Source organism: Pteropus alecto, unplaced genomic scaffold (genome assembly GCF_000325575.1).
Source record: "Pteropus alecto unplaced genomic scaffold, ASM32557v1 scaffold40, whole genome shotgun sequence".
Lineage (NCBI taxonomy): Eukaryota > Metazoa > Chordata > Mammalia > Chiroptera > Pteropodidae > Pteropus > Pteropus alecto.
Window position 1 is genome coordinate 5700679 of NW_006431919.1, and position 12726 is coordinate 5713404.

Consider the following 12726-nt stretch of genomic DNA (forward strand, 5'->3'; position numbering starts at 1 on the left):
TGCTTACTGTGATGTGGAGACTCAATAAATCTTACTCTCTTAAGATATTAATTTATTCAACAAATATTTCTTGAGCACCTCCTATGTGCCAGCAGTGTACTAGAAATCAACGAATGACCTCTTCAGGAAGCTTACATTACAGCATAGGGAGACAGAAGATAAGCAGTATGATAAATAGATAAACAAGATAACATGTTAGGTTGTGTACCCAGGAAGAAAGGAGTAGATGTGCAGGAGGGGTAAGTTGCAGTTTTAAAGATAAGGTAGGCTTCATGGATATTTTGACTTGAGTGGAGCTGATAGTTTTAGCAAATAAAATACTGGATGCCTAGTTAAATTTGAATATTAGGTAAATAATAAATACATTTTAGAATAACTATGTCCCCCAATTAAATATCCCAAATATTGCATGTCCCAAATACTGCATGTCCTATGTCACTGTTTATCTGATATTCAAATTTTAATGGATGTCCTATAGTTTATCTGGTAACGGTGCTTTGAGCCAAGACTAGAAGTCATCTGTGTGTATATCTCCTTGCTTCTTTGTGCAAAAACATACTGATAAGCTTTTCTTTTTTCTTTTTTTCTTTTTTTTACTGTAAGGGTTGTGGGATGAGTCCACCTAATAGCATAGGAACTTCCTAGTTCCCATCACATGTCTAATGGACTGAGAAGGCTTTTTCCTTGGAGTGAATTCGTGGCTGTGCTGTTGTAATGCTGCTGGTCTACCACCCAGGCCCTCACCCACAGACAGACAAGCTCCTGCTGAGTTACCTGGTAGTCCATCAGTGTTCTTGGTGTGAACCTCCTCAAAGACATATCAAGTTTACAGAAAAGTTTCCCCTAATGTTAGCATCTTATATTACCATAGTACGTTTGTCAAAATGTAGAAACCAACACTGTTATGTACCTTCTTCAAAAGTCAACACTTGATTCAGATTTCAGCTGATTTGCCCACTAATGTTTTTCTTCATTCTGGGACAGAAGCCATGTGTGTTTAGCTGTCATGTCTTTCCAGTTTCCTCTGATCTGTGACGGCTTCTTGGTCATTTCTTGTTTTACTTGACCTTGATGATTTTGAGGAATACCGGTCAGTTTTATGTTTTGTGAAATAGCCCTCAATGTGGGCCTGTTCGAAGTTTGCCTTATGATGAGAATCGGGTTATGGTTTTTTTGGGAAGAATGAAGTGTCCTTCTCATCATATCACGTCGGGGGCATATGCGTGTAACATTAACACGACTCTGGCTGGCGATGTTAGTTTTGATTATTTGGTTATGGTGGTGTCTACCAGGTTTCTCTACTGTAAAATGACTATTATCTCCCTTTCCATGTTCTTTCCTTTGAATCCAGGTCACTAAGTTCAGCTCACACTTAAGGAAGGTGGGGGGGTGGCGGATTAAGCTCCATTTCCTAGAGCAAGTTTAACCCCTTCTCACTTTTTGTTATTAATTGATTCATTCAATCAATCACTCAATAATTTTTAATATTAGTATACATCTGTGTGGGCTCAATACCACTCTACTTATTTTTTCTCCTATTATTCCAGCTTTGGCCATTGAAAGCTCTTTCAGGTTGAATCCTGTGTCCCTTCGACATGTCCCCAGCCTTTTGCTTTTTGAGCACATCTTCACTCTCAGGCACTGTAAGATGCTCTAGGCTCATCTTGTGTTTTCCCTGCCCATCCCGAGAATACGCCATTTCTCTGAGGAGCATTGCTTCCTTTTACTGGAGAATAGTAGTTGGAAAAAGCAAGATCTGGGCTATGTGTGTCCAAAGACATGTACTTAGGTCAAAATGTCCTCTGAGGAGGCTCATGAACCACCTGTACCAATTGTGTATTACCTAGGGGATGCCAGCAGAGGTCACCAAGTGATTGGGTTGGGGGTCTGCCTTGACTAATTAGGAATAGGGACAATTTCACATTTTCCTGGTTGGAGCCCACTTTACAAGTAGGCAGAAGTACATTGTCTATGTAGCAAGCTTGAGAGGCAGTGATCAGTCTTCCTTCTTTCCTACGGCACTACAAAATGTCTTCCTTTCTATCTGCAAGATGCCTGAAATTTCTGCATTGGAGTTCCAGCATTTTCGTCTTTTAAAATAGTTTCCAGTTAAAATAAAATCATACTTGTTTAAATTAAAAGTTACCCTTTATTCCCATTTAAAATTTTAGGTAAATCACTTGCCTTCATTGGCCTCAAATTTCTTATCTGTGAAGTAAAAGGTTGGACCAGAGTGGGCGGTTCACTTATTCATTCACCCAACTTGGTATGTGCTGGGTAGAGTTGGACCTAAGATATTCTTCTGGAGTTTAGGCTTTGTCTTGTAGGTCGTCAGAACTCCTGAATGTTTTTAACGTGATTTGCAACGTGTGTTTTTAGGGCGGTAATGTTGGGGTCATACTGGTTTCCCTGTGTGGCATCACAGCATCCCACCCCAGGCAGGAGACTGTTGCAACCTGGTGGGTCCAGTGTGCACAGCACCCAGTGCTGCAGTTGGCAAATGAGAGTCTTTCCTCCTAAAGTTTAGGCATTATTCCCAAGAGATTTAAGGGAGTAATTAGGAGGAGACTGCTTTAGGAAGGCTGGTTTTTATTTTTTAAGAACGTCGTCATTTGTATGCAGAGCTGGATTTACTGATCTGTCACGTGCTGATTTTTCAGCGGTGAGGTTAGGTTGTGCTGAGTCATCTTCATACTCTTTCTTGGAGTGTCTTTTATTTTTTATTTATTTATTTATATATTTTTTAGGTGAGGCAACCCTTGGTTGACCTCACAGATTGTAAGAACCTTGTCAATTACAATTCCTTATTTTTAAAAATGTTTTATGCTTACAATTCCTTATTTTTTTTATTTTTTATTTTTTTATGCCTACAGCACCTGGTCTTCCTAGGTGGTCTCCCACCTAGGAAATACTAACCAGGTACTAACCAGACCTGACCCTGCTTAGCTTCTGAGATCAGATGGGATCGGGCTTGTTCAGGGTGGCATGGCCGTAGACTGGAGTGTCTTAATAGCAGAAACTTTCAAGAGAGCAGCCCAGGATTGAAATGTTCTGTTACTACTATTACTACTAATGATAGTAATAATTATAGCAAATACTCTATAGCTCTTACTGTTTGCCTGGCACTAAGATTATGTCTATAACTATATATGTATCTCTCTATCTCTCTATATATCTATATCTATCTGTATCTATATCTGTATCTATCTGTAATATATATCTATTTATCTGTATACTCTCATTGACTTTTCACAAGTACTCCAGGAGGTTGGTACTATTACTATTTCCATATTGTATACCAAAAAAAATTGAGGCACAGAAAGGTAATATAACTTGTCTGAGGGTCATGTCTTTTCTCTTCTCCCTCTTCAAAATAACTCTCCCAAATCAGCTCCTGGTCCCATCCCATGCCTCCAGAATTTTACTCTTCAAGATGCTCCCCTACCAAGTTTATTGTCTGTAGCCATGCTCGTGAGCTTTCTCTCATGCCCTACTCCACCCCAAGAACTCTTGGGGGCCTTTTCCTTCTCCTATTTTCTCTTTTCTTAGTTATCATTGACTTAGTGATATATGATTTGCTGAGCTGATATGATTAAAGAATTTACTTTTCTAAGGAGGTATTCATATTTTGAAATAAGGCTACTAGCTTAATCCAAAGGAATACATTCTAAGGACAGAATAGGCATCAATAGAAGGCAAGTAATAAGGATAATAATAATAATAATAACAACTTAGCTAGGCATGAAGGTGCTTACTTTATGCCTGACATTGTGCTAAGTGCTTCACTTAGATAATTTTACTTGATTCTCACAGTAATCCTAGGAGGTTAGTGCTGTTATTCTCTCTTTTACAGACAGGAGAGGCTGAATAGTTTGCTCAAGGTCACACAGCTAATACATGTAGGAGCAGGAATTTGATTGGCAATAATCAGCTAAGATAACCAAGAGCCCTTACCCTTGAGCTTCACACAGTACTGACTAGAGTACCCCTCAAATGATGCCCCACCCCCAGACCCAACTTCATCTAATTCAGTGCTATTCAGAAACTATCTTTAGAGAAGGACCATTTACAAATTTTATTCCTATCTATTATGGGTCAATACTTCCATAAAATACAATAACAATCAATTATACAGTCACATGCTTGGATGTTATGCCCATGTCAATTTGTTATCAAAGTCTCTAAATGCTTTCTCTTAATTTTCTTACTTATCCCAGTAGGCTGGAAACCAACAGTTCATGGAGTGGCACCAGTCTGTGGATCATGCTCTGAATAGCACTGGCCTAATCACATTCTTTTCAGTAATGTGATTACTTAAATGTATGTCTAGATATAATTAAATTTTTATTTCTCTGTAAGATTTGTCAGGCCCTTTGTTTGAAATAGTGGTTATTAAACTCATAGACATTAGGCAGACCTGGATCCAGACAATCTACTTTAAATTAAATTAAAGAATTTAAATCTAATCCTGTCTGTCTTACCTGTGTGACTTAGAGTAACAAATTCTCTGAGCCTCAGTATTATTCTCAGTAAAACGGGGATGATAATGCTTACTTGGAAGGATTATTGTGAGAATTCAGTGAGATAGGGGTACATAGCAGGTACAGACCTGGTACATAGCAGGCCCTCAATAAGTTTTGTTGCCTATGTACTGCACTCCACGCTGCAGATACCAAACTAGACTAATGCCAAGTCTTCCGTGACAAGGGGCAAATCAATTGGCATACATGTTGGGGAGCTGGTAGACTCTCATAAATGATTAACCTGTGTTGTAATAACTGACTGACCAATGCCCACATACTTCTGATTATGGAAAAAGTTCCCTTTTACATCACCTCCACTGGAGACGCAGGTAACAGTGATGGAAAGGGCCCGTGCATATGAGAGGAGAAGCTCTCTTTGAGCAGCGATCTCCCATCTGGCAAAGCAATTTGTTGGACTTCGGGAGGTAGGGCCTCCTCTGACCCTCCTGGGAATCGGCTGCCCCGGGCTCACTTGGGGAGGGCAGAGCTCTGAGTGGCTCAACGGTGGATGAAAATTGATATCGAAATATTAATTTAGAGTCAGCATTGCTGATGTAAGCTATACAGGCATTCATTTTGGTGCATGGAGTCACCTGGATTGTAATTCTTCTCAGTTCTTAGCTTAGAAGTGGAAGAACATGTCATTCCTGGAGGAACAAGTTGGCGGGCGTCTGGAAGGTCTGAAAGGTTAACGCAGGCTGCTGACGGGGCTGCCTTGTTGGGGAACCTGCCAGCTAATTTTCTGGAGATTATATGATTGGAGAAAGTTAGAGCTGGCTGGGACCTTAGGGATCAACTTTCCTTTGAAAATCTGAGGGCTGGCTCGGAGGTCAGGCTTTGGAGTCAGGTCACTTCATAGTTCTGCTACTCGTGAGCAGTGTGGTATTAGGCAGGTTCCTTTACCTCTCTGAGACTTGATGTCCTCATGTGTAAAATGAGAATAATAAAAATGCCCACATTATAGACTATGCCTTGTAGATGAGTCTCTCTCTCCCCTCTCCTCTCTCCCTCCCTCCCTCCCTCCCTCCCACACCATTGGTTTCCAATTCTTATGGTTTCAAAGAAAGTCTTTTTCTCACGAGACTTTGCTTTTTTCCTTGCTTCGTCATCTTTTGTTTGTTTGTTTGTTTTGCACCTGTGGTAGGTACGCAGATTGCATTGGAGAGCAAAAATAGATGTGCTTCCCTTCTCCATGGAGGATGCATTTGATGGGAGAGACAGGCCCTGATCAAGTCGCTGCACTAAACAATGTAAGGGCAACAGTGATCTGGGCTGTGGAGGAACATTTTGAGTGCTGTGAGCAGGCATCAGAGTAGAATCCGATTGAGTTTGGGAGGCCAGGGCAGGCTTCCCTGAAGAAGCCACAGCTGATCTGAGATCTGATGCATGAGTAGAGGTTTGACACATAGGAGAGCACAGAGTCTAAGCTGAGGAAATAGCTTGAGTGAGGGTCCATGGTACCTGCTGAGAGACAGAATACAGAGTGCTGGGGAAAGTGGCCGGTGATGTGCTTGGAGAGTTAGGCCCCCGCCCAGACCTGGGGTGTGGTCGTCTTCCTGTCAGGAGCAGGTAGGTGAGTGTCATGAAGATCAGTCTGGCCTCCATGAGGAAAGCAGAGTCTGTTCACAAGCGCGTGCTCCCAAGAGTTCTGTTGTCGTGACTCTGAGGCGAGGCTTTGCCCTCTCCTTTCCCTTTCCTTGTCTTTTGGGTTCACCCCTTGCTCTCCAGCCCTCCAGAGTCAGACCTGCCATTCTCTTTGCTGCCCTTTTGGCTCTCTCTGGTGCCTTCGCTTCCAAGCTTCCATCTGTCATTAAAGGCATCTCTCTTTGCACTGGATTCACTGTTCCTCATACATGTGTTCGGTTCTCTTGCCCTGCAGCCATCTTTCCTCTAACTAGTCCTCGGAGAAATTTCCTGCCTCCTAGATTCATGAGTCTGCCAATGAGGATAATCACTACTCAGTGCATAATGTTTAAAAATTTTACAAAGCCCTTTTGCCTTTGTTCCTCTATTTGCTCCTCATTACAATCTCATAAAATCAGTAGGACAAGAATTATTACTTCAGTTTTCTAGAAAAGAAAACAGTTCCAGAAAAGTCTGGAGACTTGTGCATGGCCGCGCATAGTGGGGCTCACACTCTGGGTCAGGTCCTGTAGCACCAAACCCTTTGATTTTTTTATGTGTTTACTTGGCATTTGTTATTATTGTTTTGCTTTTTTACTTTTTATCAGCTTTATTGATAAATGGAACATAAAGTATATACGTTAATAAGCTTTGACATATAAATAAGCCTGTGAGATCAACAGCTCCAAGTTTCCTTTGCCCCTCGGAACCCCCTCCACCTGCCCCTCCATGCACCAGAAATCTGTCTCCAGGCAACCACTGACCTGCAGTTTATCACTATAGATTACTATACACTCCCTAGAATTGTAAAAAGAAAAAATGGAATCATATAGTATGTGAATTATTTTTCTGGCTTCTGTAACTCAGTGTAATTGTTTTGAGATCCATCTATGTTGCTGTGTAACAATAGTTCATTCTTGTTTATTGTTGAGCAGAATTCCATTGTGTGGATATTCCAACATTTGGCTGTCCATCCACCTGTTGATATATTTTAGGGAGGCTTCCAGTTTTAGGTGATTACACATAAAGGTGATGTGAACTTGAGTTTCTCTTCTCTTGGATAAATACTTAGGAGGCGAGTGGTTAGATCGTATAGTGGATATTTGTTTAACTTTTAAAACTAAATGAAATGTACATGCTTTTAAAACTGTTTCACAAAATGATTTTACTCCTTGACTCCCCAACCAGCAGGCTGTGAGAGTTCCAGTTCCTCTACATCTTTGCCAGTGCTTGATGTAGACACCGTTTTAAAGTTTAGGCATCCTAATAGGCGTGAAGAGATATCTCAGTATGACTTTATTTTGCATCTCCCAAATGATTAATGATGTAGATTATACAGTGCTCCTGATTGTTTGCAGGGTTTATGCCACTTGGTTGCAATAATAAACCTTTTAAATTATACCGACACATGTTATTAGACTTGTTGTTATCATGAATAAGATAAAGGAATGGCGTTTTACATGTGTATGATGTCATCTCACTATATACATTTATCAAGAGTGGCATTTATCACGTTGTACAATGATCTCTATACAAAACTTCCTCTTCTCTTCTAGACAGTAAGCACCTAATAAGAACGTCTGAGTCTGATTTAATTCTTTATTTTGTGTATCTATTACAGTGCCAGGTTCATAGTAGGAAAATATAAGTGTTTAATGAATTGAATTCATGTATGTATCTACAAGAGCTAGCTTTGTGGTAGATGCTCAAAAAATATCTAAAAGATTGAATAAATGAATTTTGGATCTTCCACTATGTAACTATGTAATGTTGGCCAGCTTTTGTTCTTTCTCTGATCCTCAATTTTCCCGTCTTGTAAATGGATAAGTTCGATTAGATGCATTTTGAGTCTTTCTGGTGCTGATATTCTATGATTCCAAGTGTTACCAATATCCCCAGACTTCACCAACCTATGACAACAAAATAAGGTCATATTTCTCTTAAAGCTCATATTATACAAGCTCTGAATCATGCTCAGATGAACAAAAAGTCTGGTCCTGATATTTCTCAACCTAAATCTTTCCCAGATGCTTATTTTGAGAATCACTCTGCCACAGATGAGAAAGATGTATCTTGCGAGAGGAGTCACAGCTCTGGGGCCACCCCTCTTCACCCCATTCCTCCCTAGGCTTTGAAGAAAGTTTTCACTTCGCATTTCTTTCACTTTTCTCCACAAATAAAATGACAACAACAACAACAACTCTGCTCTAGACCTTTTAGATAGGGTTCTTACAAAGAACTCTATCAATGAGGAATCAACTGATATTGATACCCTTCCAGGAGGCCAGGTCAGGAAGGGCATCAGTGTCACCTGATTTAGTTCTCATGCCCGTTCATATGTGCCCAGGCCTAGAATCCAGTCTGCTTATAGGGTTGGGGATGGTTCTTTTTTAGGGCTCTGATAATCCTCAGGTAATCCACCTGGCCTCAGTCATAACTAAACCATCCTCTATCGACATTAAACCTTGAAGGGTTTACTCCACTTTTCTTCCAGGAAGTCTCTTTTGTTCCTTTGTAAATTTTGCATGTGTAAATAAGTCCTTGGGAAAGGGCACTACCAGACTGATGCTATACCACCATCTAAGCCCTGGAAAGGACTATGTATCAGAGTCCTCAGATTCTTCTGTGAGATTCGTTGGCCTTATTCCAGAACAGAATCTCTAAAGGAGGGTACTGGGGTTTGCATTTAATGCATTGGATGTTCATTATGCATATTAAACATTCGAAAACCTTGGCCTTAGACCTCTGCTGCCACACAAAATTATAAGTCTCTATGCTCTTCCCCCAACAGAGGCCTGGTGATACTTGGTTTTTGGATCTCTATGCCCTCCCCTTTTCTGCTTTTGTTGTCTCAAATTATCACCATATATGCTGAACATTAACTTCTAAGTTGCATTAGCTGTTATCTTCTCTTTTTAGTGTTTTTTTTTTGCCTTTATGTAATTTTTTTTTGCTATTATGTAATTTTTAAGCTTATAATATTAATACGGGTTGTACTTTTCTGCTTTTGTCTGCCTGTTAGTCATCTTATTCATAGTTATGTATTTTTTGTCCTTTTGTTTCAAGTAGAATGATTGGCTTCAGTACTTCCTGTAATGCAGATCTTGTGGTAGAGAATTCCTTCAGCTTTGGTGATACTTGGTTTTTAACTCTGTAGCTAAGGGGTCTACTCAGGTGGTTCATACTCGCTCTCTCGCTCATCAGCAAATCTTTATTGAGCACCTGAAGAGCTAGACATAGTATTAGGAACTGGACTTCAGCAGGGAACAAGGAAGACACAGTTCCTGACCTCACTGAGCTTACATTCTAGCTGGAGGTAGACAGACATAAGTAAATAAAGAAAGAACAAGACAGCTATAGGGCGATAACACAATACAGAAAGCAGAGAGGTGATAGTAAGTGACGTAGGAGAGAGAGCACGGAGCGCAGAGTCAGAACACCCTCGTGGAGGGGGTCATGTTACACTGAGTGCGGCCTAACACAGAGCCTGACAGTCTGGTATTCAGTCCGAGGAAATAGCCAGTACAAAGAGGCCTTGAGGGGTGAAAAAATTCTTAGCTCTCCGAATGGAAAGGTTGCTGTGGCTAGGGTATAATGAAAGAGAAGGAAAAGCAGGCACCAGTGCAGTCATGGTAAGGGATTTGGAAAAGCGTTAGGTACGCTCTAGCTTGAGAGAGAGGGAGAGGAAGAGGAAAGGAAGGGAGGGGGAAAAGAGGAAGGGGGACAGAAATAACTGAAAAAGGAAGGGAGGGAGGGTGGGAGGAAGAATGGATGGAAGGATTCCTGCCACTCTCTCTAGGGAGTATTACAAAGATCAGCAGAGCAGGGAGGAACAAAAGTGAGGTGCCCACATGGGCTACTTTAAAGAGTTACGAAGTGAGTTTCTTATCGTGGAAGGTAATTAAGCCAAGCGAGTGAGCACAGGTTTAAGAGTCTACACCATTTACAGAGATGGAGAGAAGGCAGGGATCTGGTGACAATGCTGAGGGATGAGATTAAAATAAATGTAAAAAAGGTTGGCATATTAACTGTGCGACCTTATACTGTTCTAAAATTTAATTTTGTCCAGACTCATATTAAATATGGAAAGTTTGTTGCTGCTTAGAGTCATCTAATATTCTGAACAATGTCCTTGCAACAATCAGATCATTTTAGCTCACTGCCTGTGCTAAAAGCAATGTTCACTCTTTAATTTTTTTCTCTTGCCTCAGAAATATTGCAGTAACCACCTTTAATCTTTTAAAAAGTCAGTTTTTCAATATTACTTTTTCTGATTGAGTGTTGAGGTGTATGATATTTTATCGTAATAATTATTACATAATTACTTTATTGTAGGCAAACCTGTCCTCACTCGGAGGGTTGCGTATTACAGGTTGTCACTATGCCTGTTTTCTTCCCCCAAATTCTTAAGTGAGAAGCTACTAGAGCTCTGAGAAGAATGTCACCATGTGTGGTAAATTTTTAGGATGGTCCTTTAATGAGAAGAGCCCATATGCTGCCTTAAGACAGTGGAAATGTTTTTCTTTTAAAATTATTTGTTATGATATTACTTGCGTTTAGATCATTAAAATGTTGCATCTAAAATCTCAGTTGTATTGGTATCTAAAGGAACCTTCTGGTGGAGAGCATTTCAAATGATATAACCAGCTCAGTTAAAATTGGCACGTTTCCTGAAGGAGGTGAACTTTTAAGATAAAATTCAAAACTCAGATGTTTACAGGGGCCAACCAGGTAACCTGAATGTCTGAACCAGGGTTCACTCTGTTTCCACCCTCTCCCCGCAACACACACACACATCTTTGGTAGACCATACAGGTACAAAACTTTTGATTTCCTTTTAACTGCTATTAGATAAAACAATGATTGACACCACCTCAGTGTCTGGTAAACAGTAAGAAGTGGTGGAGACTGTGGCGAAGTAGGAATTGCCTGCTCTGTCTTAAGGGACAGTCTCTACTCAGTCTCAGCTGACTATTGCCTGGAAGTGATATCAACCCCCAAATGCCAGATCATTCCATTTTTTCTAAGAGAAGCTGGAACTCTGGATATCGTTTTTCTATGTGAAGCATCCATTCTTTTGAGATTAGCAATTAGTTTAAACATTTTATGAACTTAGTTTAGGCTGCCGTACTGTGAGCCAAATCAGACACACTTATGGGACAGTCTAGACTATTGGCCAGTTACACCCTCTGTTCAAGAGGAGTCACTGTCTTCCTCTCCAGTTTGCAATGTTCTATTTTTCTTCTCCTACCTGCAATCTTAGCGTAGTGGAAATTTGGAAGACAATCAAACAAATTATGTTTATGAGTTCAAAGACAAGTTCTTGCTGGATATTAGAATTTCCAAGAAAGGTCAAATTTGGAGTCCGATCAAATGTTGTCTCTATTATTCATTCTTGAAGAAGCCTGTTTTATTCACAGTCGTGACTCTAACTTAGTTTTGAAAAATACCTCCAGCTCTGAGAAGAGATATTTTATGTGACACAGTAGCAAAACTCGGATATTTTCCTATTTAGATTTATGGCTAGTTCTTGCTCTCGGAAGGGCTGCTGCTGGCTCCATCAGTGAAATGGTGAATTGTCTCTGACAGCAATGAATTCACTCAGTGTACTCTTAAACCTTCCCAATTACTGGCTTTTTCCTAAGTCTCAGAGTACATTAATCATGTAACCGAGGAAAGACTTATTATGACCTTCTTTTTGTATCAATTTTAGATATCTTCTATACGTGAAAAAGCTATCTGCAGGTGTGTCCAGTGTTTTCCATGAGAATTTACGTAAATCAAAGAAGATATGGATATGGAAAGTTGAGAAAGGAAATTAAAACATTCAAAGCATAGAGCAGTGTCATATTCCCATTTAACATAGGTGGATTTTGTCTTTGGAGGAAAGAGAGAGAGAAAGATGGAGAGAGTTCTACCTATCATTTTAACCTCAGTGAGTAAGGGGTGATGGAAGACAGGAATCTGCTTTTGTTCAGTTTGTTTATGTGCCAACGTACTCCCAATGCGAGTATCTTCTGGAGAATATGGAGTTTAAAATTGTATATTTAAAAAAAAAATGAGCTATAATTGCAAGTCAAGTACATCATTTGAGGCTCAACTGAGGAAGTTTGGATATTACATAAGTGTAATAAGCCTTATTAAGAGGCTTATTACATAAGCCTCGATGAAGAGAGAAAACTTTGGCACCCAATGTGACACCTTCTTGAGATATTTTTCAAGGATAACTTTGACCTTGTACATATTTTACTTTATATGCTGACTTCAGAACCTACCCTCTGAGCAAGATATGATCTGAATTATACTGTATCATTCTCAATTATCATCATCACCATGATAACCTCCACCATCGCTGTTAGTGCACCACAGCAGATGGCCCGGTCCACATTTCTGCTTTCTTGGGTTGATCCACTAGAGCATTAAAAAAATTATACAAGGGATTTTTTTCTTCTAACTTCTCATATCCCATTTTTATTCCCTGTTGGACATGAACACCATGCAAAGTGCCATTTATAGGGACATTTTTCTTGCCTGGTGAGCATGCTGAGTACATCACACATTGTAGCTTTTTTTTTTTTTT

At 40.0% G+C, this 12726-nt stretch overlaps 1 long non-coding RNA gene and 1 pseudogene across 2 annotated transcripts in view; one reads left to right on the forward strand and one right to left on the reverse strand.

The window, feature by feature from the left end:
- The window catches only part of LOC107195287, a 393810-nt gene that overhangs the window by 317998 nt on the left and 63086 nt on the right, over positions 1 to 12726 (forward strand). The window lies entirely within an intron of this gene.
- Positions 2865 to 2997, reverse strand: LOC112475325 (annotated as a pseudogene).